The sequence below is a fragment of the Aythya ferina genome, assembly GCF_964211825.1.
Source record: "Aythya ferina genome assembly, chromosome: 2".
Lineage (NCBI taxonomy): Eukaryota > Metazoa > Chordata > Aves > Anseriformes > Anatidae > Aythya > Aythya ferina.
Genome location: NC_140297.1, coordinates 142,058,946 through 142,081,982, shown reverse-complemented (window position 1 = coordinate 142,081,982; position 23,037 = coordinate 142,058,946). Strand labels below are relative to the sequence as shown.

Here is a 23,037-nt window from a genome sequence, read left to right as displayed (position 1 = left end):
TTGGTGTCTAAACTGTCAGCATGAGTGTGATTTTTTTTTAAGAAAAAAAATGTTTAAGCCCTTTAAAATATTAGAGCAATGGAGTGGGAAAGTATAATGTGCTCCCATGAGATCGATGGGAGTTTTGCCTATGACTTCAATGGAAACAGGAAGCAGGCCATAATTTGTAATCAGTTTCAGAATTCCCCAGCCCCATCCCTTGCTATAGTCTTTAGCTAATATTTAAAAGCAAATTCTGGGGTGTGTGGATGCATGTGTCTTTTCCTTCTGCCAACTTTTTAATAATATTTTTGTGGTGTTTTTACCTCAACTCACCTCTGGCTACAGTGTCAGTGTACCTCTACTGAAATAACACCTTTGCCAGAGCAATGGTAAACAAGCTACAGGTGCCCTTGAGGTGCCTCCAGTGCCCTTGACATGAGAGACTGGTATCTTGTTTCGAATCCCCTGAAACACCCAGCCACAGAGCTGGAGTAACCAGAGATGGAAAGCTGAGTATTGGGTCACGTGTTACTCTCCCCTGGCTGTCTAGAATTGTTCCCTGCAGTTTACAATCTAGTTTTAAATGACCTGAGTATTAAGGGGCATCCCCCTCTTTCCTCAGGAGTATATAACATTTTAACAGACCTTGCTTTAGGAAACATATCCAGATAGCCACTAGATACTCCCTGAACTCAGTTTAAAGGTAACCTCTTTGACCGCACAAAACAAACACATCGTCTTTGGCTCCTACATTCTTTCAGTTCATGCAGATGATGATGTCTGCTTCTTCTCACCTTCTTCAGGCATTACTTTACCAAGATATACATATAGGGATCTTTTTAATGTTTTCTTATAGTGTCTTTATTTATTATATAGTCTTATAAATAGTCTTATATAGTCTTATATAGTCTTTATTTTATTTTGAATGTAAAGATATTTTATTTTGATTCAATTGTATTTTTTTGGGGGTGGCAAAAATAGATAATATAGGTAGTTTCTGTGTTTGTCATAGATCACAGTAAAATAGAAGTATCAACAACCACTCCTTTAATTGGTAAGATTTTACAGTTTATAAGTAGTTTTCCTCTGTTGTTTATTTGTTCTTGCACAAAGACTGACTACAGGATTTACTATCCAAAAATATGCCTGACAGCTGAAATAACATTCAGCTTTCCCCATGTTCAGGAATGTTTCATTATATCATGTCAGGTTGCATCATGTAGTACAAGTTACCTGAAATAATACAGCTAAAGAAAAAAAAATATATAAATCAGGAATTTGAGCTTTCATCTTCAGTGTAAGATAGCACTACTGATTATGAGATAAAATGACTTACCAGAAACACATGTTTTATGCTAAATTTGTTGCTCATAACAGTTGTTGTTTTTAATAATAAATTACATATCTGTGATGTACATACCAGCTCATCCATTGCCAGATTTTGCCACATTCTAAAGTATATCTTAGCATGAATGAAGATTGGTAAAATATTATAGAATGGTATAGAGAACAATCCAGATTGATATACTCCATGGGGACAGTTTGACTGTTTTATTTATTATTTGAGTTTCCAGGAATTGATCCAATTATGTTTCTTTCACAAACTCAGTGAAACCATGAGTAAATGATCCATTTTGTGATATAGCATTTTATGTTCATAAAAAATAGTATTTTGATAGTAGTGCAGACTGATTTAGTCCCACTGAGTGAAATCTCAGGGGAAAATTAAAGCTATAAAGTCCCACTGGTTAACTTCAGATTAGCCAGTATTGCTGAAGAAGCTAGAAAAGGAGAGAAAAAAAATAAAAAGACTGAGCTAAGTGAAATCCTGGCCTCACTGTGATCAATGAAATTTCTTCCCTGATATCAATGAGGTAAAATTTTCGATATTTCCATACAAAATCTGTACTTAGGTACTACTGTGAAAGACCAAAATATATCTATCAGGTCAACATTTTTGTTAAAGACAATGGAAAATCTTAAATGGATTTTAAAGAAACAGCTTCCAACAATTCCCTAAAGAACAGTAGAAAAAGGAAATATTTTCTCAGTCCATGTAATATGAAATATTTCAGACTTTTCTACAGTGCTTTCAGCTCCTATTGGATTAGCAGGTCAGAGATTGCCCTATGAACATCTTTATTGACACAGCTCTGGTCCAAACTTATTTGTCCTTCCAGCCCTCAGCATTCCATATGTGTCACCAGTAAAGGGAGTAAATGATTATAAAATTAAAATGGGAGCTATGCATTTGTCAGCTTTGCATCCTTTAATGAGGAGGTCTGATCTGGCACATTGGGAATTCTTGTCTTTTGTTGTTGTTATTGTGAAAGCTGAAGTGACCCACATAAAAAGCAGCCAAATTCTCTGTCTTTTAGTTTTAAACAAAGTTTTAACAGGACTGTCAACCACTGCATGCAGTATGTCAGTTAACACTGTGGAGTAAAATTGACAAAGAGCACTTTATGTACCTTCAGAGCAAGTATATCTTTACCAACACTTTTGAGCTATTTTAAGTTTGTAAGCTGCAAGTATCTCCTGCTCTCTAGATTTGATAACAGTAGAACCAAGACTGGAGATGAGTAGCACCTGGTAATTAATAATCTGGCCAGTCTGCAGTCTATAATGTGCAGAATGATTGAAGTTTGAAGTGTCCTGACTTTATTAATCCCTCCTCCAAAAGCTGTGAAATACTTGCTTCACAACCTAAGGCAAGCTTACTTCCTCCTCCTGACATCCCATGTTACTGGCATGTGAAGGTCTCTTAGAAGCATGTGAGAAATCAGAAAGGGGTTAATCCTGAGTGATATGCAGAAAAAGCAGTAGAATTCTTCATGACACTTGTCAAAAATGAAAATTCTCCTATAATTTTTTGAAAGTGAGTGATTTTCATAATGCTTTAATTGTTACTTTCAACATCACTTTATTCTTATCATGTCCCAGAACAGCAAGACCTCTGCATATGATGTGGTTAGCTATTAAGAACCCGTGACTGAAATGAAAGTGAAATGAGATCAGGTATATTTTAAGAATTCTCTAGCTTTTCTTGTAGTGTTTTCATTTAATAACATCTGCTACTCATAAATCATGAAAGAAACCTTTAATAGCTACTTGGTTGAAAGCAAGAGTCTTTCACCTCTTGCAGGTAGACAAATACTTTTCTGTTAAAATAATTAAAGCAGAATGTTAATTTCTCCCTGCCCATTCACTAATGCAATCTGACCTCAGTGGTTCCAGCACTAGGGTCTTTAACGTGGCATGCCCTGACAGCAGCGATGCTGACCTTCAGCAGCGCCACATCCATGCTGCACGTCATGTACCAGGCCCAATCTGCACTCGTGTTTGTCTGCACTGCTCCACCAGCAGTGCCATGCCACTCCTGCAGCCTTGGGTGCCATGCTGTGAGTTATCCTGTCGCCACTGCACTCCATGTGCCATACTGTCGCCACTGCACTCCATGTGCCGTACAGTTGTGCTCTTTTTTTTCAGTACTGATATGAAGGAGGCTGTGCCCACTACATTTTCTCTATGTGTGCATGGTTTGCTTATGGCACAAAAGTGTGTTAGTGTGGAAGATGATCTCTTTTCACTGACTATCATGGTGATTTGAACAGTTCATTACACATATATATGTGCTTATAGATGTAATATATATGTGTGTATATATATGTACACATATAGCTAAACACTAAAAGAGTTGTGAATTTCAGCTGCTGTGTATAACCTAATAGAGACTCCAATAATCTAACTAATAGATTCACGTAGAGACTGCAAAACCTGTATCTCCTGTCTTAAAAACACTGTTAGACTTTGGGACATCATCAGAAAAAAGTGTGTGAGGGGTCACAAAACAGTGAAGTGCTGTCTGTGAGGACCAATTTATGGTAAAGTGTGATTGATGAAAGAAAAAGATGTGTGGCTGTGGGTAAACACAAACAGACAAAATGATACAGAATAAGACTTGACTTTCCATACTAGCTTTTTGACTAAATTTTCTGAAGTCTATTTTTGATAAATTTATTGAGTGCCATACTCCAGGCACATCACCCAGATTTGATATGCAAAATCAGGAGTGTTATTTAAAAGCTTTTTGTCAGATATAGTGGTAATAGAGGAACCAGGTCAGGTGCTGTGTGTAGGCAGGAGGCAAGGTGGCAGCTCAGGTGCTGGTGTTTTCCAGCCACCAGCCCACAGTTTGCATCACTGCAAACAGCACTGATGTGTGGGATTACCCCATCGTGACAGCTAAACTGTCAGGGTGCAGTGGGGACATCCTAGAAGCCAGGGATTGCAGGAGCTCCATGGACTGGTCAGCTAGACAGGGCCTGTAAGCTAGAGTCCATCCCACCACCCCATCCAGGACCAGACCTGGGCACCATGTACCTCCCTGGGGATGGAGGTAGGAGTGGGCAGAGGCTAGTTTGGGATTTCAATCCATAGGTCAGGGTCAAGGGTGACATCTATTTCAGTATTTCCAATATGGTTTTCCTTATTGTTTATTACCTGTCTGTGTAGTTTCAGTCCTTTAAGTGAAATTTCATTCAATGAAATGAAAAATTCTCTAGGACAGTTGATATTTCCATCCTATAAGAGGTGTCCTTGTTATGGCCCCAGTAGTCTTGGAACTAACGCAAATTAACAAGATCAGTTTCCGGAAAAGAGAAGCATACAATTCCCATTGTAAGGATGCAAAAATGATAAATTATTCTAAAATAATTAGAATTCCTAAATATGATGATCAACTTTATAGTTTTTATTAGAAATCTGGTGGACCAAATTCTATTTTAAAAATCTGATTTCTCATTGAAGAGGAACACCTCTTTTATGACTTACACTACAAAGGGTTTAGTTACAGAGAAACTGGTAAATTTTATTTAAATTCTCTTTCTGGTAAAGTTCCAGTCTTTAAAAGGTGCTTCCAAATATTCTACTAATTTTGCAAAGATGTAGTTAGAGCTTCTTTGTTATAATATTTGTGTACATTTATTTGTGAAATGCTGCCAAGGGATATTGCAATGCTGAAGGTATTGGATGCAGATATTGGCTCTGGAAATGTGTTGGAGAGAGAATAGATAGGGTCAGTTTCATTGGCTGTGGGGCCACATGGCAATGAGTGCTAATCAATATGAGCAATAATCTTGCAAACTATTGAACAGCTGGGGTTCCAAGGACACAGTGCAGCATCCTGTCTTTTATGGCAGCACTTCCTATCCGAGCAGCCAAGTTAGTGGTATTGTAGAAGCACTACAAAATCTTGACAATTTCCCTTCAAAAAGTTATTTTTTCTATGCTCCTGCACTAGAATACTCTCTATTAGTAAAATAAAAATGGTTACTGTGTTGACCTAAGCACAGGCATATGATTAACTATACTATGAAACTGTTGGTAATTGGCAACTGCTATACTTCTGGCCTTGTCCTGGGCCCAGTAACACCCTCCCCCAGAAATCTTGACATCGACCCCTGACACAGGTCAGAGACTATTCCAAGGGAAAAACTGGATGTAACCAGCCAGTTTTTGCCCAGAAGGGCAAAAGAATTTAGCTGTAGAAATGCAAGCTCTGGCATCTGACATGGCCTCAGGGTCTTAGTTAATTTTCTTTACATTATAATTTATAATCATTTTATCCAAAGTAGCCTTAAAGGGGAAAGTCTCCCCCCTAAATATTTCCTTAGCTAGAGCTCTCATTGGTGTCCATATCGAAGGGCATTGTCACATTGCAATGCCTCCCAAGCATGCCAGTATCCACAACTGATAACACACTTGGACACTTCACTTATCTCACAGGTTTTAGCAATATTAACAACAAGGTATTTTTTGCCTTCCTCCTAGACACATCTTGTCTGCACCTTAGCCCCACTGGCCATACTCCTGTGCCATCTGAACTGGTAGGGTATACAAATACCAATACATATTGGTATTTGTAATGTTTGAGAATAATGGACAGACTGAACTTTCAAGGTTGAACCATTTTTTGTTACTGCCAATTTGATGGAAGGTTGCCATACCTTGCCATGTGTTGGCCATCGGTATGATCACATATCCTCCTTCTGATGCTAAAGAGCAATTCAAACTTTCAGGATTATGCTGGTTTTTTTTTTTTTTTTTTTTTTTTTACAACTTAAAAGTGACTTTCTTTTATGTACATGGTAGAGCTAATCATCAGTTGGAGAGAATGTGCTGTGCTAAGTTATACTTGCAAACACTATGTCTGCAAGACAAGCAGAATAATTTTAAAACAATCTCCATAACTATAATTTGTTTGTTTTACAGAGGAAAACATTACTTTGTATTTGGTTGGGATCATTTATAGTTTTTATATAAAACTATATAACTATAACTATAACTATAACTATAGCTATAGTTATTGTTAAATTTTAACAGTAATGTTTTTCACTGTGACAAGCAGAGATAATTAGAACTATCTTAAATATTCAGCTTGAAATATCTTCTTGTTTTCCTTCTATGGGAAAAAAAAGTCAATTTTATAAAAGAAGTAGATAAACAGCCCTACTTCTTTAGAGGGACATAGAGAGAAATAACGCTGTAAATAAATTAGTTAGATAATCTTTTAGGGCTTAATGGGAATATGGAAGCAACTATTAGTCTTACAAGCCAAATAATGTAAAACACATGACTTCCCTAATTAAAAACATAGAGTAATAGAGCTGTGACTAAAAAAATACAAGAAAGAAAAGTCTGTAATAGATTCTGTGGAACTCTATTTCCACATGAAGACTCTGTGGAAATCCACATAAAAATACCGTTATAAAACATAAAATATATAACAGTGTTAGAAGAGTACTGTAAAAGTTTTCTTTATTGTTTATAAAAGTCATATTTTAAAACAAACAAACAAGCAAACAAACAAAAGTCCTTCTCTGGACTCTCTCGAGCACTCAATGTCTTCCTTGTAGTGAGGGGCCCAATACTGAACACAGTACTTGAGGTGTGGCCTCACCAGATACAAGTATGGGAGGACAATCACTTCCCTAGCCCTGCTGGCCACACTGTTTCTTATACAAGCCAGGATGCTGTTGGCCTTCTTGGCCACCTGAGCATACTGCTGGCTCATATTCAGCTGACTATCAGCCAGTACTCCCTTCTCTGCCAGGCAGCTTTCCAACCACTCATCTCCCAGCCTTAGTTCTGCTTGGGGGTTTTTGTGCCCCAGGTGCAGGACCCGGCATTTAGCCTTGTTGAACTTCATACAGTTGGCCTCAGCCCATCGGTCCAGCCTATCCAGATCCTCCTGCAGATGATCCTGCAGATCCTCCTATCCTCGAGCAGATTGACACACGCATCTAACTTGGTGTTGTCTGCAAACTTACTGAGGGTGCACTCAAACCCCCCATCCAGATAATTGATAAAGATATTATTATTATTATTTTAAATTTTGCTTTTAAGTAAAAATATTTATTTTGTTTTGAAGACCAAGCATGCCTTCCATGTGGTCTTTAAGCCTGTAAAGAACCTCTCTATTAAAACAAACAAACAAACAAACAAACAAAACAAACAAACAAAAAAAACACATATAAGGTAATCTATTATCTGTTGGGGGTGGAATTACACTTTCATTTCACTAAATTTTCAAACTGCATAAGAACAGTAGAATGACCATAATAGTTTTGATGAAAACGCCCTCTAGCCCAGTACTGTGCCTCTAGCAATGGCCATAAGTGGACATCAAGGAAAAAGACGATACATGAAAGTATCAATACTTCCCTTTAAAATTCTGCCAGCTTCTTGCTACTTCCAGTTCAGGGAAATTTATTTATTTATTTATTTATCTGTAGTTTGTCTCTACATGGGCTTTCTACTTCATTGGGGAACAATGGGGGCAATTCATTATTTAAACCCTTTTTTTTTTTTCCTGTACTCTTTTTTCCTGTACTCTTTACATTCAGTATTCTGACACTCTTAGAGAAAAGATGGGTTTAAAAATGACTATGCATGGATGTGTGGTACTTTCTTCAAAATATCCTCTTGTGTTTTAACAGAAGGTTACATCATGTAGAAATTGCAGATTTTACTAGTTCCTTTTGCTTTCATTGAAAAAAAAATGAAGATGAAGAAAAGTATCTTTCTTAATTGAGAGGAACAAACAGCATCAACCAAGCCAATCCAAACTTGATTTACATATTTGATAAACATATTTCCTTTCATCAGCTGGAAATGGTCAGAAAAGACTGACATAAGGTTGGTTGCTGACCTTGTACACCACTCAGGAAAATTGCACTGGCTATTTAAGAAGTGAGCTCTTATAAAAGCAAAAATAAGAATTATACAATGCACTGAAGTTTCTTCTCTGTTCTGTTAACGGAAATACTCATCATGAGAGGGTAGGTAGATACAGGATATGAACAGCATGGGTCGGTCAGTGCTTGAAAATGGCGGAAATTTTCAGTATTCCTCTATAAAGGAAAATAGAGAGGTCAAATCTGTTAAATTTTCACGTAAACATATTTCCAAAAGCACACATGTATTTGATACTTGTCTTTATGAAGATTTTGCATGAGTTTCTCAAGACAGCATCTGTCTGTCATGCCTGTTAAGTTCCATGTAGCATTACATAGAACAGACCTATTAGTATCTCTGAGTGGGGTGGACCATAAACAAATCAAACTTGAGACTCAAATTGTTCTTTCTGAATGGAAGCGAATGAGATAACGTGCAACACAGATAAAAGCAATACTATGTCTAAGTTTTCCTTACATATATGTCTTTGTGTATTTCACTGCATAGCAGTACACTTGTGATCTCATAATGCATATGACATATCAAATCATCCCTTAGCATTTCTATATTTGGAGTATGGTTAAGAATATAGCCCTTTCACAGTCATGATGAGAAAAAATACCCCCTGAGAGATTAAAAATTTACACAGTTACTATGTTTTGTGAGATATATTATAGCTACATGTATTAAAATGCCGAAATGCTGATAGTCTTGTTTACTTACGTGTGCTTTTTTTTTTTTTTTTTTTTTTTTGGGGGGGGGGGGGGGGTTGAAATACTGCAATACTGAGAGGAGGTGTAAAGATGTATTACAGACTGCATGAGTATAAATAAGTAACAGCATGTCTAGGGTGAATTTACATACCAGATTCATAGCATCTGTTCGGGGCTCAGCTTGCAAAGAGCAAATATTAAAGCTAAGCAATAGGAAGTACCCAAGAGGAGCTCCCAACCTCCGTTACAGCCTAGAGACTCCCACTCATGATCCAGAGCACACAGTCCCCTCCTGAGTACAAGCCCTTGACGAAACAAGGGAGGAGCTTTTGGGAAGAAGCTGGAGGGACAGGGACCTGAAGCACAGGTCTAAGTTGGGTGGCTAAGAACTGGCTTCTGAGAATCTATACTTGCAAAGTTGATATTGCCAAATATTACCTGTGAAGAAGAGTGGCCACTTGGTTACCCCTGTGAGCTGCATTTGCCCTGTGGGCTGCAAGTGACACCCTAAAGGTATCAACACCAATTCTTAAAGAGACTTGAGAGACTAGAAATCACAAAACAATACAACCAAAGACAGGAATGTGCAATTATTTCAAATTGTTTGGACAGCAATTAAATGGATGCTTCTTTATTCATATTGTTATGTTAGCTTAAACATTTATAAACTCTTTTGCTCAGCAAGTATTACTTAGAGTTGTAATTTTCACTAGAGCTTCATGAGATTATGAATTAAAATTAGGTTATATAATAAGCTTAACTTTAGGATATATTAAGTTTAAAAAACAAATTTCAAAAAACATTATTCTTTGGACTACATCTGAAGAAGTGTCATGAAACAGACCTCATATGGATGTAGACTACAGGGAGATATGAGATTAAAATACAATTTTAGATTTGTTGATTTTCATCTTTATTTGCACATTTTCTTCAAGTGGAGCTGGATACAACTGGGTATGATTCAGAGCAAAATCAGTCAAGAAAAAGAAAGAAGAGAAACCACTGACAGCAGAATTTTTCCTTTAAGATTGTGAAAACTGTACCTCAAGTCTGCTAACTTTCATTAACAAGTATTCTGGCCCAGCACCTCTAAATAAATACATGAGTCTCTCTACCTGTGTCTCCACTGTTTTACTGCCAAAATTCTTTATGATGATAAAAGAAAGGGGAGGCAGGCATTTTATCTTCTTTCTTCCCAATTCAGTATTATTAAGACAGTAAAACTGTGCCCAACATTAAGCAGAAAAACTTCACACTTTGTTGAATTCTCCAGTAACGAAGATCTGGAGCGTTCATAACACTGACCAGATCTTCACTCCTTTTTCTTCTTCCTTTCATTCCATCCTCCACTTTCAGGAATACAACAATTCAACAATAATTTCAACAAGTGTTCTCCACTTGTTGACCTATCAGGTACTGAAGCTGTTCTAAATAGTTGAGTAAGTCTGCTGTGGTCTGTTTTTGCCAGTCATATATAATCAGAGCATTTAAAAAATATTTTAACTCTTAGTGGATGTTCAAAGTTTCAGTAGGAGTCTTGGCACATTTCTACACAAAAACTGTACTCAGTTATTTCCTTGACTGCTGCAGAAACATTCCGGATTTACACTCAGAAGCAAGATGAGATTCTGGCTTGGTATGTCAACTCATCACGGAAAGGAAACATCTGGATTCAAAGCTGTACTATAAGATCTTTTTCACAAAGCCCAAGAAAACAAGGAAGCACTAGTAGCAGACACCCTCCTCTCTGCCAAGATTCTGCAAAAAATGATGGAGTATTTGTTTCTTGTTGAAAAAGATTATGCAGCAGCTACAGTGCAAAAAACATATTTTGCTATCTAAATATGCATTTTCACATTAAAAAAAAAAAAAGATCATGTGAGAACTGGCATGCTTTATCTTGCAGAGAAACAGATTGCTGCCTTGGCTGACTGCAAACTTAACATTACAAATTACATTAAAAGCAAATTCGTTATCACTTAATTTGTGTACATAAATATGAGTGCACCCATACTTTGCTGTAGGCATTTTTGACATCTTCTAAACTAGAAACAAGTATGGATATGGCTGCATAACTTCATTTTCAGTACTTAAATTGCAATCACAAAGATTATTTTTTTTCCCTTTAAGACAAGACAGGAGACCTCCTGCAGCTCTCTTTTTTGACAAAAACCAGAACACACAAAAATCTGTCTGGTTAAACTTCTTAGTCATTCGTAAAATTAAGAGTTGATTGAAAATTTTTACTCTTTTTTTTTTTTTTTTTTTTTTTTTTTTAAAGAACATTGAGTTCTTGAATATATGATTTCACAGTGTTCCTTGCAGATCAACAGAATCAAGTTAACTACAATTCAGAAAAAAATCTGTCAAAATAAAGGAAGTATCTTTGCAGAAAAAAATGCTTACAACAAATATTTCCTGAGCACCAACAAAATACATTGTACCTTGTGTGAAATTTCTAACCTTGATCAGCTGATGTGTCAAATACCTGCATCACACCCTCTGTAACAAAATTAGGGATCATCAAATGTTTTCTATCAAAATTATTTTAGCAGAAAACTGAATTTTTTAAGAAAATTTTTCCTACTGAGAGTATTTCTTTTCAGTCTCTTTTCATAACACCCATCTTTTTTTTGCCAAAACTCCTAAACCAAAACCTTTTCTGCCAACCCCAATACTTCTTTCTTCAGCCAATAACTTTGAGTTTTGACAAAAATCTGACATTGTTCCAGATATATAATTGTTTTTATATTATGAGACTGAGACTATATTACATAAATTCCATTTCATGTTTTTATCATGTCTCATTTTATATGCCTTCTTTCTAAAGTCAACAACTCCAAGCTCTTCACTCTCTCTTCGCACAAATTTTTCATGTCCCTCAGTCTTTCTCAGAACTGTGAACTTTTGCAGTATTTGCAGTACCTTTTTGTTGGTGATGTGACTTGTTCAGTACACCTCATCAGCAAGGTAAAACAGCCAACTTCTGAAAGTTGGAGTAACTTTTTATCATTCTCCAATGTTGCCTTTTTAACATTTTGTCAGCTCAGCTCTGTGTTTAGTTTCTTCTCCACATTGACAAAGGTGCTGCCTGAATATCTACGTTCATCTCCTGAGTTGACATAATTAAGTCAGTCATCTGTACTTAGTTCAAGTATTTTTCTTCAGTGTGCATTATGTTGCATTCGTCAACACTAAATTGTCATACCCATCAACATGTGCTCATTTAGAAAACATGATTAAGACTCAAGCAGAGTCAAGATTTGTGCTTGGTCTTGTTTCATATTACACCCATCCCAACACCCATCCCAACATTTTAACATATCACTACATGCAGTCAATGCTGAAACTACAATAATTTAGATGCATTCTCTACCTTTTTATTTCTCACCTGTCTCTCCAATTTGTAGGCTCTTTATTTAAGGATTATGCCCACAAAAATAAATAAATAAATAAATAAATAAATAAATAAAAACTTTCATAAAGAAACACTAATTCATCATAAAATTCCTTTTTCAGATATGTGAGATATGTGGAAAGAAACAATAGAAAAAGCACCAAGAACGGTGCCAGAAAATTTTCTATTTTTAAGAATAGAGATTTTTGAAGACCGACTGAACAGAAGTAGGGAAAACAAATCAGAAGCCCTAAGTAATGAATAGTCATTGCTTGCTACATAGTGCTAACTACCTGAAGCATTGAACTTATGTTTATTTATGAATTATTTCTCCTGCACTACCAAAAACTATTTAGAGCTAGGAATGATATCGGAAGAAACAATAAAATTGGTTTCTGGATTAAAAAGTGGTACAAATAAGTGATTTTTGAGACCAGGAGGGACAATAAAGGTCTTAATTCTTTTACTGAGCCCAACAGTTTCTTCAGTAGTGTTCAGCTTTAATCAATTTTTTGAAGTGATGGAGAATACTTAGCACTTCAACAGATACAATGATAGAGAGAAACCTTATTTCCAGATATCTCATTATCAAAGTGTAAGATATCTTGTTATATTGTTGGTGTTTTATGTATCTTGATACAGCTAAACAGGCATCTACTTACTAAAATTTGAATTGATGTCTATACATGTACAAAACGTAATTCGAAGCTCTTCAAAGACATATTAGTAATGGAAAACAAACAAACCACAGTTATCTTCTCTGTGTCACATCTTTTATAGCATTCAGTTCTATTTTCAGTTTCCATTAGTTTTCTTTTAATGTTGAGATGAAAAGTTTAACCTTTCAGTTGCAGATTTCTATGTGAACAAATTATGATGATCTATTGTTGAAATATAGACTTGAAATATAAATCTTTGTTTGTGCTCTCCCTTTCTGTTCCATAGCTAATATTTTATCCAACACATCTCTGATGTTTATGACACAAAAATTATGCCAAAGTCTCATTTTCTCCTTTGCAGTCTCTTAAGTAGGACACTCATCTGGTCCAGTTATTATTAATAAGTTGGGCCATGTCTATGCTTGTCTGCTAATTGATGTTATCTGTCAAACAAAAGTAATAAAGCAGAGGGTGATGTGGAAAACTTTGGTTTCCTGATTCATCCAGATTATTTAATTTTGAGTTAATAATAAGTTTACCAGAGGATTTATTATTATTATTATTATTAAAGATAAGCTAAAATAATACATGTCTAAATCCATATTTAAACATTTTTAATGTGACTTGACTATCAGAGATACTGCCAACATATATTTCACTTCAATGAAAATTACAGACATCTGGGCTAAATGCTTCAGCCTTGTGATCAGGATACATCTGTATTGCACATTGCATCTTGGCTACCACAAGCAATCCAAATTCTGCAGAACTGGGCAGATTAGCCTGCATAGAGCACCCCAGAAACACAGCTATCATGTTTCTGATAATCTGTAACATACTGCAGCGTGTCATGCAATGTTTATGTTCCCTGGTATGGCAGTGTACAGCTTCTAGGCTCCTGTCTGTGAACTCTCTTGGGAGTTCACAATGAATATATTAGATATATTGGCTGTCCATACAACATATGGAATGAGGCGAATGCCAGAAATCTGACCAGACAGTAACCTAGGCAAGCCAACAGGAAATGTTCCATGTAATCCCTTGCCAAGATTTAAGCAATTTACCTTTGCCACAGGGAGAGATTTTGTGTTATATATGATTGATGGTCAATTGAACTGATAAACCCTGTATTTAAGGAATGAGTTAGGGTCAAAGCAACTTCTGTCAGAAGAGGAAGGGTTGAGTTTGTAACTGACTATTTCTATATAGCCCCATGTTACAACATTCACCTGCCATCAGGAGACTTGACCACAGGTTCATCTGCTCCCTAAAATGATTTGAAGCCACATCGCTGCTTCATGGAAAAGAATCTTTTCCCTAAAGCTAGCAGCTACACTAGTGTCATGTTTTTGGCTTGGGACAGAGTTAATTTTCATTGTAGTGTCTCACACAATGCAGTTTTTTGATGAAAAAAAGATGCTGACAACACACTAATGTTTTAGTTTTTGCAGAGCAGTACTCACACAGAACTAAGGACTTTCCAATTCCTCATGCTGCCCTGTCAGTGAGAAGGCTGGGGTACACCAGGAGCTGGAGGGGACACAGCCTGGACAACTAGCCCAGACTGACCAAAGGGACGTCCCATGCCATATGGCATCATGCTCAGCAATAAAAGCTAGGGTAAAGAAGAAGAAGGGGGAGGACATTCAGAGTGATGGCTTTTGTCTTCCCAAGAAACCGTTATGCGTGATGAGCCCTGCTTTCCTGGAAGTGCCTGAACACCTGCCTGCTGATGGGAAGTTCAGAATGAATTCCTGGTTTTGTTTTATTGCACACCCAGCTTTTGCTTTACTGAGTAAACTGCCTTTGTCTCAGCCCATAAGTTCTTGTATTTTTACCTTTTCAATTCTCTCTGCCATTCCACCTGGGGAGGGTAAATGAGCAGCTGTGTGGTGTTGAGATGTCTGCAGGTTTAAAGCACAACAGATGGGAAGGGGCTGTTCCTGTCCCACTGGGATCTAGCACCAACACAGGCACACTGGTCCCATATGGATTAGCAGCTGAGAGAAGTAGAAAGTAGACAGCCAGATAGGAATTACAAGAATCTTTTACCACATACCCTCCCAAACTTTAACTTGTTATTGCTCAGGAAATTTGTGAGCAGAAAAAGAATATTAAGCTATTTCTCCTTCAAGGCTTAATTAAGTCCTCAACGGGGTAGGGATAGAAAAGCCACATATATCTTTAGGGCTTCATAGTTTGAAGAAGGACTTTTTTAATCCATATTTCCTCTTTCTCAGCAAAGTCAGAGTGCAGAGCGTATGAGGCATCACATGCCTGTGTGACTGTTGGTATGGAATAAGTAAGTCCTGGTTCTTTGGGAGTAAATTAATTTGTTTGTCTATCTGTTGAATAATGGTTTGTTTGATTGCTGTTTGTCAGATCTGTGGTTTGGCTGTAATTTTTTGTTTGCAAAATCTATTTGGGGCTGTCTGTTGTGAGTAGGAAAAAGGGCTTGCAGCTGAGGGGTGAAAAAGCCTTTCTGTTTTTGATCACTGATAACAGTGTTAACAGTTTGTTAGCTGTCAAACTTATGTGGCAGGGTAGGATTGACCTAGGCAGTAGTTTCAGAAGCCGAAGAGGCAGAAAACTAGCAGCAGGTAAAGGATAACTTCCAGTGGAAGAGTGTTGCCCTAGACATCTTCTACATGAGGGAAGATGCAAAGGAGACAAAACTAAAAAGACAGCAAATCAAGAATTTAAATGGAGCCTAAAATCTTAGAGATAGTAGGAAAACAAACAAACAAATAAATAACCTTTTTATTTCAGTGTTGAAAACACTGTCATGATATGTGTGAGGTGACATGAGAGCTGAGAATTTGACTCAGAGAGGTTATGGAGGATGAAAACATGTGGTTTGCATGTACAGCAATATATTTCGGAACACATTAGGCAGGCATTGATGCTGGACCTACACAGATGTGATCCAGTTAAAGGCACAGAAATGCACTTTTCAGTTAGTAAGACCACAAAACTGCTATTCTGTACTGACAAGAGATCAGGATTAAGTGCCTGGAGATTGCAGCATGCACTGTCTCCACTTGCCTATTTGGATGTGGGTTGCCAACCTGAGTTCAGCTTCTGTTTCCAAAATCAGCCACAATTTCTGGAGATGATCTTACTAAAAGGTCTTGCTGAACCAGCCTGCACCTTTCCTTGTAAGACATACACACCATTGTAGACATCTGCTTGGGCAACTGATGTAGCAGCAACAGAAAGAGTAGAAAGGTTTCCTGCATATCATGATTATGTAGATAAATATATATGCATTTACTGTGCTTGCTGAACTGGCAGCTAGAACCTCAATCATATATATGACAGGTATCACTTACTGTATACTATTCCTGTTATCTTCCATTAGAAATGGAGTGGTTGGGCAGCAGAAAGGCTACCTTTTTGCTGTGACATTGCAGTTGTGGTCTGGAAAGAGAGATCACTTCTTCAAGTGTAGCCCTTTATTTTTGCAGTCAAGTTAGGAAAATTGGGAAAGGGGAATGACCTGCGAGAAGAGCAGGGAACAAATTTCAGTAATGGAAAGGAAGAGTTTCTGAAGAAGTGGTGTACTGCATTAAGGGGAAATCACACTTGACCAACTTGATAAATTTCTATGATGAAATGACTGGAGTAGTAGATGAGATCAGAGCAATAGGTGTTTGCTTTTTTTTTTTTTTTTTTTCTGTAGGGTCTTTGACATTGTCACCTGTTAGACACTCATAGACAAAATATTGATGTATGGATGGGATGAGAAGACATTCAGGTGGATTGAAAACTGACTGAACAGCCAGGTCCGGAGTGTGGTGATCAGGGAAACAAAATCTAGCTGGAGGCCAGTAGCTAGTGGTATATCCCAGGGGTCAATACTGGGCTTAGTCTTGTTCTTAGAAGGTGATGTGGATGATGTGGCAGAATGTACCCTCAACAAGTTTGCAGGTGACACAAAACTGAGGCAGTGGCTGATAAGCTAGAGGGTTGTGCTGCCAGTCAGAAGAACCTCAACAGCCTGGAGAGTTGGGTGGAAACTCTAATGAGGTTGAGAGGAACCTCATGAAGTTCAACAAGGAGAATTGCAAAGTCCTACACCTGTGGAGGAACAACCCCAGGCACCAGTACATGCTAGGGGAAAACCAACTGGAAAGCAGCTTTGCAGAAAAGGATATGGGGGTCTTGGTGAACATCAGGTTGAACATTAGTCAGCAGTGCGCCCTTGATAATGGTTTCCTGGGTTGCATTGGGAGAACATTGCCAGCAAGTTGAGGGAGGTGATCCTTTTCCTTAACTTAGCCCTGGTGAGGCTACACCTGGAGTACTGTGTCCACTTCTGGACTTCTTGTTGCAAGTGAAACACTTACATAGCAAAGAGAGTCCAACAAAGGGCCATCAAGGGGCTAGAACGACTCTCATATGAGGATAGGCTGAGAGAATTGGGACTGTTCTAAAGAGAAAGTTCTGGAAGGATATTATCAAAGTATGTAAATATGTGGAAGGAGGGTGCAGTGAAGATGGAGGCAGCCTGCCCAGTGACAGGACAAGCAATGGTCACGAACAGGAACGCAGCAGGCTCCACCAGGAAGCACTTCTTTACTGTAGAGGTGACAGAGCACTGGTGCAGGTTGCCCAGAGAGGTGGTGGTCTCCCATCTTGGTGATACTTAAAAGCCATCTGGACCTGGTCCTGGTTGACCTGCCCTAAGTGTCCCTTCTTGATCAGAGAAGTACAAGATGATCAGGTAGTACAAGATGATTTTAAGAGTTTGCTTCCAACCTCAACGGTGTTGTGATTCGTTGAATTTGTGGGGCCCACTGAATCACTGAAAATCATATGTTCAGTGCAAATGTAGAGAAAAGAACCCATGAGAATGCACTGTAGTGGTTTTTATTTCTATTCCATCCTACGGTGAATCTTGTTTTTCAGAAAAGGTAATTGTTGCTCATTGTAGCCAATTTTCTTTCATTTTAGTGAATTCTTCAATTAAACCTTGCTTTTTTTTTTTTTTTTTTTTTTTTTTTTTTTTTTTTTTTTTTTCTAAAAGCCCTTTTCACATTTTTGGCATGGAACCATTAAGAAATAAAAAAAGATATTTCAAGCATTTAACTATTTTGACTTGCCATCACAGTGAATATCATTCAGCAGCAAGAAACACATGCATTTAGGTTGGGAAGGGCTTAAGATTTGTCACTGTGCTGTTCCTCTTTTAGTGCCTTTGAGAAGAGTGAGAGCTGGTGCTAGAAGGATGTTCTGTAAATGTGGAAGAACCCATGATGGAGAGAGGACTCCAAGATGGGGGAGATTTCTCATGGAGATTTATGTTGAACTTGTCCTGTAAGTAGCATTTCAACTGATGTGTCAACCAATGGAAAAGGGTCATCAAGAAATTCAAAACTCTTTTCTTAATTTTCACTTCAAAATTGGGGTAATAATCCACTGTTATCAAAACACTTTTCTGTTTTCATGCTCATTACTTCTTCAATTATTTTTCACTGATTCTGAGATTATTGCTCACCATAATATTAAATGTCTTGCCCAACTGAAGGGTGAAGATGAAAGAACCTGGTGTTAGATTGGTCTGTACAGTGTTCACAGATAAGAGTGCAAGAAGAGTAGGACCTTCTAAGCCATAAATCACATGTATTTGACAATCTATTGACAATTGTAAAAAAATCTCACTCCTGAGCTCATGCCTGGGTCCTAGTCATTCAGACTTAGATCCTCCAGGTGCACATCCCATGGGATGGATCATAATCATCCATTATGTGTAAACACCAGTTCTTTCTCGAGTGGACTTTTATGATGAACAAACTAGATGCTCTGTGTTTTGGCTCTGGGAAAAAAATCACTTCAGAAACCCATCTCTACAGACAGCATGAAAGATACAGCATCAGGTTTGCTTTCTTATGTGCTCCTTCAGCCTTGTCCTTACAAGATTTGTTTTTCAAATATCCACATGCTTTTATGCAGCAGCTCAGTTTCATTCCATAGAAACAATACCTCAGCTGTGAGTTGCAGCAGTAAGATACAATGATATAACTTTTTTTTTTTTTTTTTTTTTTTTTTTTTCACAGATTTTTTATCGTTGTTACTTTTCCCTCCAGTCCCTTTTGTCCTACAGGTTCTTGTAGTATAATTCCTACAGTCTTTTAATTCCCCAAATAAGTTAGCTTCCTTATTCTAACACCAAATGTTCTGGGATTTTAAGTACAGAAATAGAGCTTGAAGTCTGTGAAGGGGGAAAAAAAAAAGCACAAAGACTTTAAAATAAATAATTTTGGAAAGCAGATGTTGCAGAGAGTGCAAAATAAAAACCGTACAAGTTTTAGAGTACATTTTGTTCCCAGAATTGCTGAACCGGACTGGATCCCAGTATACACTGTTTGCAGACGGCTTTTGTTCTGCCCTGGGAGCTAATGGAAATGAAACAGGCTTTTTGCTGAGGAAGGTGTATGAGACATGGACTGGGGAAACTGTGCTCATGAAGTAGATGTCTTAAATATTGAAGAGATATGTGGGTGTTTGAGTAAGAAATAGGTGCCAGCAAAGACCGTCCTACACATTGTGCTAGGTCTCTCATTACCTACCTACATTGTCTTCTGGCTCTTCTCCTGTTCAGAGTTCATGCCCAAGTAATTGTGTGCAGCTGTAGCTGTCATTTGGCTCTGGCCCAGGACAACAGAACATTATAGTGACTCTGGGCCAGACCATGTTTGCTTGTTTGAGTCTTCTTCCCATACTTCTAATTTCATATATTACCCACCCACTTGGCTAAAGACCAGTCTCATGTGCCCAGCTGGCTAGCTTTGACTACTGATGCCAAAACTGCTTCAACAGAAAATAAAAATGGACATTGTAGATCCCCAGCTAAATAAGCATCTTTGCTCTAGGCTGTCATGGACTCCCAGCTTATACATCCTGTCTACATCAGCTCTGGTAACAGTAGATTCTGTCTGTGGGATCCTGTGCCTGGCTGATTCCCCAGTGAGAAAGAAGGAGGGAAAAGCCTGTAAATGTTGGATCTAGCAGGCTCTCTGCTGACTCCTCTAGTCTAGTCCATGGAGAACAAGGACTTCAAAAAATCTATGATAAATCATGGACACTACCAGACACAGATGACTCTACAGTTACTTTCGGCATCCACTCTTCATGATGGCTATGAGTCAACCATGTAACTACAGGGGTATAGAAATATTTTTCCAGCAGCATATGCCCTCCCTATACAACACAGAATGTTCCGAAATGCTGAATGTATGGGAAGAAGAAATTCACCTCCATGGAGAAGCCTATAATCCCAAGAAACATCTGGTATACTTTCTACCTATCTCAAGCTGAAGTGCAGCTGTATAATCTTTTTGAGCAGGAGAATTCATTATTCTTCTTGTTCATGCGTGTCTATCTATTTATCTATAATATGGTCTACTGTGCAATTTCAGCTATATATGCCAGTGAGGTTTTCTTTTCTGTATGTGTAAGTAAACAAGAATAAGGTTGTTATTCACAACTTCCTGGGATGAAACAAGTGTAGGAAGACATCAAAGCGTCCACATGTGGGAGACATGGGATTCTAGATCAAGAAAGCTTATTTGGAGAGGGGGAAGCATATGGTAGCATATGGCCAGTCCCCAGTTTGTGACAGAATAGTAGGGACAGAATTGCCAGTAACACTAGACTATTTTATTGGCAAAATGCCTAGAAGCTGGCTGTATGCTTAAAAAATGATAAGAAAATAAAAACAGGTCTCTACGGCCTTCAAAAATGATCCAGTTTGTCCTCAAATGCTCCCTCTTTTCCTCAAAGAGGGCAACAAACAGGAAACCCAAACTCACAGACATCTGCATCTGTCTAGATCTCAGAGAGGCAGTTGACAAGTTCTTCACAGTACTTGCAGGATGTCTTCCCACTGTCTATTCTGTCATTATTATCCCCATTCCACATTAATATTTCTCTAGAGCCCTCACCTTAGTCAAGCAAAGCTGTTTATTTTAGTTGCACCAATACCAATACAAAGAACAAAACTAGGGCCTCTCCCACTGCCCTGAGCACACAGGGTTTGAATGGTTAACATTTCCCCTCCTCTACAAGTGAAAAAACAGGATTGCCTCATCTGGGGTTCCTGTGCAGCAGTCCCTGGCCGATGCTACTTTCCAAGCCTGTGGGAAAGGTTAAGCTGGCTCAGGCCAAAACTGGAGAGTGCTAACAGTTAAACAGCAGGGCAGGGCTCAAGGCCATTCCATGGTCCTGCACAGACAAAGGAAGCTTAATGTACAGCCACAATGCAGCATACAGAACCTCTGCACATGCTGGAAATAGGAGACCTGTACAAGAGTCTCCCTCTAGAGCCTTAGCAGCTGTTTTAGATCTACCCACCTTCATTCTGGCTTGAGATAAACACCATGAGATCTGGGATAATGCAAATAAGGCACACATGGCCTTGATCTGGCTGAAATCCTGTCCGTGTCTCACTGATGATAACCATGGTGTTGTAGCTAATATTGAATTATGTGGCAATGGCCAATGTAGAGACACAATGCATGGCAGGTCCACAGCTAGGTCCGTGACTACAGATGGAAACCAAAGATAACGGGAAATACAGGGCCTTGTGCCTGCATATAAAGGATGCAAAGCTGCTTCCAAGGACGATGATTCTGTGGTTAAGCAGGCAGAAACAGAGCAAGAAGGGGCTGTGAGAAGGCTTGCAGCCTATCTGTAGGAGGTTCACTAGCTGTGGGAGATCTGGCATGATCAGACAGTCCTGACTTAGCATAAAGTTAGCTGGCACAATGTTAGCTCATCAACATTTTTTTGAGTACTATAAACTTACTTCACTGGCTCAAGTGTAAGTTTATCAGCACTCTGCATCGTGTAGTGGGAGTGTTCTTATTCCAGCGGAGTCTGGATTTAATCTACAGCCAAACCATAGACATAGCCAGAGAGAGCTGTAACTGAACAAGAAAATGGATAAGTGCACTAGAGGTAAAAATTTCAAAATAAAAGGGGTCATTACAGCATTGGGGGGCAAACTGGCAAATGTAAGCACTGTACAGAGAAATTAAAAGTATCCAAAATACCAACTGATTACAGAGGTATGATGTTATACACAGCATATACAATTCCTATGGATTTCAAGTGCAGAGCATGCTGTGACAAATGTTTTGCAAATGGCTCAATGGAAATTGAAATATACAGCCTTCACAGTAGGAAAGACAAGCAGAAAACACAGTGAATCGGCTTGTAACATGCTCCCTGCAATCCTTAATGTTCTTATATCACACCAGTAATTTCAGACAGTCCAGAAAAACTTCAGTGTTGCTAGTTTTACTGGAAGACTCTCCTTCACTCTCTCTTTCTTACTACCAGGCCCATGCAACTAAACAGTGGACCTACTCTGATAACCTCTGAATCATCTCGAAGATATTTTGGGAACAAAAGTTCATGAAGCAATGCCCAGCTTTTTGGTTTATAGATCCACTCTCTTTTAGGTAAGTAATATTTTATTGTTATTAGGATATTTTAGGCCACACTTACGTCAAAACAGGTAAAGACAAATAGAAAAGAAATTCTTAATATTCACACCATCTCAGATAGACAGAAAAGTTACTAGTGTTTATAAAAGATGTGGACAAAGAAATTAAAAGAAAACTAACTTATTCTGTTCACACTATATCATGATGATCTTTCTCTGCCTTATTAAGCTGACTCACTGTTCTAAGAAGGTGCAACTTCCAGGCCTTGGATATCTGTTACTCATCACTCAGAGAGATCTTGTCAGGAGCTCCCAGAAGAGAATTTACTTGTATGAGATCTTCTCTACAGAAACTTCCATCAGCTCCCAAATTCAGGCATACCTTGCAGGGTTTATCTTCAGCAAGATTCAGATCTCAGCCTGCATTGTCATTTTTTTCTGGTTGGAGTATATTAACGCTTGCAGCCAAACTTCCATTTGAATTCCTAGAGGGACTCAAATTTTTCATCCTCTTCCTTTCTTACTTATGAGATAGTTTGTCTGTGTTTGTCTGTTAAACAGAGGATTATTGCATATTCTTTGGCTACTAGACTGAAG

General features: G+C 38.1%; 2 long non-coding RNA genes across 2 annotated transcripts in view; one reads left to right on the top strand and one right to left on the bottom strand.

The window, feature by feature from the left end:
• LOC311431823 overlaps positions 1–23,037 on the bottom strand; it is a 48,258-nt gene that overhangs the window by 10,329 nt on the left and 14,892 nt on the right. Inside the window, exon 2 of the long non-coding RNA XR_014689660.1 lies at positions 21,799–21,913. This is a non-coding gene — a long non-coding RNA (uncharacterized lncRNA). The remainder of the gene's footprint in view (positions 1–21,798; positions 21,914–23,037) is intronic.
• Positions 14,947–22,794, top strand: LOC311431824. The gene is made up of 5 exons (XR_014689661.1): positions 14,947–15,146; positions 15,230–15,291; positions 18,185–18,308; positions 22,335–22,456; positions 22,670–22,794. It is a non-coding gene; the product is annotated as an uncharacterized lncRNA (long non-coding RNA).